The sequence below is a fragment of the Hipposideros armiger genome, unplaced genomic scaffold (genome assembly GCF_001890085.2).
Source record: "Hipposideros armiger isolate ML-2016 unplaced genomic scaffold, ASM189008v1 scaffold_670, whole genome shotgun sequence".
In the NCBI taxonomy this organism is placed as follows: domain Eukaryota; kingdom Metazoa; phylum Chordata; class Mammalia; order Chiroptera; family Hipposideridae; genus Hipposideros; species Hipposideros armiger.
Genome location: NW_017732020.1, coordinates 804,962 through 809,142, shown reverse-complemented (window position 1 = coordinate 809,142; position 4,181 = coordinate 804,962).

Sequence of the window (4,181 nt, the reverse complement as noted above, 5' to 3'; positions counted from 1 at the left end):
TGTGTAGCCAGCAGCCAGCGTGAGCAGCCAGCAGCCGCAGTGAGCGACCATCCAGAAGCCAGCAACTGATCTGATTCACCAGGGAAGAGCGCAATGATGGTGCCAACTTAGGCCAGTGAAGCAACGTCCTCCACAACTCGACTGAAGAACAAAGCGACAGCAACTTGTCTGTTCCCCTCCCCCAGTTCCCCAGCACTGTTCCCATCCCCCTAATTCCCCAATTAAAAAAAAAAAATCTTAAAACAAAACTAAAACAAAAACAAAACAAAAACCCCCCCAAAATTAAATTTTTGTTTTGCTTTGGTTTTTTTGTTTGTTTGTTTGGGGTTTTTTTAAGATTTTTTTTTTGGCCTAATCTCAATGTGGCATAACATTTCCAAGTAAAATGAGAAATAAATGCTGGAGAGCTGACATTTTCTTTGCCATATATATATATATATAGATAGATAGATAGATAGATATAGATATAGATATAGATATAGATATATAGATAGATATAGATATAGTTATATATGTTAGTATTTTTGTTTTGCTTTGGTTTTTTTGTTTGTTTGTTTGGGGTTTTGTTTTGTTTTGTTTTGTTTTGTTTTTATTGAGGATATAAACTAGTTAGAGAATTTGGACAATTGCATGCAATCAACCCTGGTACAGTTACAGCAAACTGATTGCATGTTGGTATGACTCTTACTGGGTTCCCAGGATTTCTCATCCTCATGAGGTTCTCTGCTGTATTTCAAAATAAGCCACTTGCTAACACTTCCCCAAGCACTGGAGTTGTTTGAGTGTTGGGCAGAACAGTATGAATCAGTAGTAATAAAAGCATCAGCAGGATTCATTTGCAGCCTCCTGCCGGGAGACACTTTACCTTAGCAGCTCAAATTATATTGAATCGCAATGAATGAAGAAGTGGATCCCTGCCAGGGACTAGTTTGTAACTTGGAAAAGTAGATATAATTACATAATAATTCTGCCTTTGCAGAAGGTGGCTATGCTTTAGAAGTACCTGATGTTATTTACCGCTGTTACTCGCAGCTCTGTTTAGTCATCGTGTCGGTGTATCAATCAAACCCAAGATTTTTATGGTCTTTTTATTTCTACTTTATTGCTGAACAAAAAATGTAGTGGCATCTATTTCATTCCTGCAGTCTATCCAGTATTTCAACATTTTAACTCCTAACAGTCTGTTACGAGTTTTATTTACTGATTAGAGCTTCCTATAACATGGAGGTATTTTTATATGTCGTTTCTCATTCTCCCCCCTCCCTCTCTTTCCATATATACATTTGCTTGTTATAGGATTTACTGGAATAATTTACCTGTATAAATGTATATACATTTAACTCATACAAGTATCCTATATCAAAATATAGGAAAAGATCAAAGGGTTAGTCCATGGGAATCTCTTAAATCAAGCCACAGAGTTCTTTAAAGGAGTGTACACATTTTTTTGGTGTTCTCTGACTTTTATCATTTATCTTTTAATATTCCTAAAATCAAAGACCATAGAGGTAGTAAATCTTTATTACTCTAGAATTGGCCTAATCTCAATGTGGCATAACAGTACATTAATTAAGCTCAAAATATAGTAAAAGGCATATATTTAAAACAAGAGTTTGCTCTATTTTTTTTTTTTTTTTTTTTAGCTGAGCCATCCTGCTACCTATTGGCAGCTCAGCGGCTGCTCAGCTCGGGCTGGACTTGAACCGCTGTTGCTCNTATATACATATATATATATATATGTATATATATATGTATATGTGTGTGTGTGTATATATATATATATATATATATATATATATATATATATATATTATAGTTGACATTCAATATTATTCTACATTAACTTCAGTTGTAAAGTGCAGTGGTCAGGTATCTACACAATCTATGAAGTGATCCCGATGATAAGTCCAGTGCCCATCTGGCACCCTAAAACATTATTGATTATATTCCCCATACTGTATTTCACATCCCCATGACTATTTTGTGACTACAAATTTGTACTTTCTAACCCCTTCACTTTCTCCCCCATCCCTCAACCCCCCCCCAGCAACCAGCAGTTTTTTTTCTCTGTATTTCTGAGTCTATTTTTACAATACAACTGATTTTAAATGTTTTCATGTATTGCTCTCAATATTTATATTTAAAATATCATATATTAACAGATATTTTGATTTTACTTTCTATCAAACTTGACAGCTACACATTTTGGAAAATTATATAGAAAACAAAATTCTTTGAAGTTATACAATACTATTTTAAAGTCATAAACCAAATAATAATTCTAAACATATACATATATTGTGTTTTTAATAAAAATACATTTGTCAGATGTGTAACAAAGGCTTAGAAATTAAATACATATTGCTAATTGATTTGAAACAAACCTAAATAGTGGTGTATTGATTTACACAATATATGCTTTGCAGATTTGCAATTGCGGTATGCTTTGTATTTAAATTGATAGGTCATAACAAAGGCAAAAGATTACATGATATCAAAGTGACCGTTTACATAACAACAATAATTACAAACATTCTACTTAATATGAATATATCTGGTATATGAACTCACTCTTCATCATCACTGATGACCCTTCAGTAGTAATAGGTAGTATTGAAAATGTTGGATTAAACAGTTTAATTTACAATTGAATGACATGAATCTCACTAGAATAAATAAAATGTCTCACTCATGAAAGGACATTATTATTCTTTTTCTCAAAATAAATAAATAAATAAATAAATAAATAAATAAATAAATAAATAAAGACATCCATGACCAAGATATGTCTTCTCATACTTAGAAAGTAAAGGAAGCTATTTCTGGGTAGATATTTATATCCCATAATTTCATTTCTAATATTTTCTTATAATTTTACCTGATTTTCTAAAAATATTGTCAAACAGCTATTACTTTGTCAGTTAGTGATAACAGCATAAAGTCTTCTTATTTAGTTTAAAAATATCAATTATTAACTCAAAATCTGTAAATTGAAGAAGCTAATTATTACTATGAATATTTTTTCTAATTTTTAACATCGTGAATTTTATTTTTAATAACCCCATATTCCCCCCTACCCCGCTTTCTTTTTTTTTTTTTTTTTTAAAGCAGTTAGCGCTACATGAAAGAGAAGCTGAAATTACCTACTGGTGCTTCAAGTCAGTGCATAGCTTGGCTTCAGTCACTAAAGTCAGAAGTGAAATCCACTATTGTCGATAAATATTTAACGTCATAGTTAAAGGCCCTGATCAATAGTTTGCAGAGACTGTAGGGTGAAGCCAGAGTTTTCACTGAACAGTGTTATGGAATTTCAGTTAAGTTACTTGTATTGGTATTCGTAAGAGACTCACAGAAAAGCCTACATAGTACTTTAAAATAGAAGCAATAAAGTAAATTTTCATTAAAATGTGTTTTAGTAAATGTCCCTTTAATAAATGTCCCTTTATTACTTTGTGAGTGTTTGGAAACCTGGTTTCTGGCACTTACAGTCAACATTATTCAGAAGGTCGGGAAAATGACCTTCCTAGTACTGAATTTAACTCAGTCCCAAGAATAATGAAGCTTTTCTTCCTGATGCTGGCTTTGCAATTCTATACGCTTTCTTTCAGAAACTATTTCACTTTCCCTGAAGAGATGCACACTAAAGACCACTAATTTGGCATGGATCCTGATTATTTTTCTGTAAGATTCTGTGTGTGTGTGTGATAGTCATATACACACATCCATACATATACATTCATATATATAAACATCCATATATGTGTATGTATCTATATAAGCATACATACACATGCAAGAATTACCTGTAGATATGTAAACGTGATACTTCTCATAGTGAATATTAATCACATAAGCATATAAAATAATAAAAAAGGCTATTTGAACCAAAATGGTTTAGCCACTTTAGTATCCTGTATTGTGAGCGTATAAAATGACCAACTATATAGCTGCAACATATGAGATATAATTTCTCCCAACGTCCTCAAATGAAGATAATTATGGCTTTTTCATAAGCTAAAATTCTGTGTTATTTGACATTTGATGAACACAAAAGAAAAAGAGATAGAAACTCAACAACAAAACAAAGCAAAGCAGGGCTGGCCGAGTGGCGCAATGGTTAAGAACTGGCTTGGGACGCCAGAGGGCCCCGGTTCGGATCCCACATATGAGGGCCAGTGACA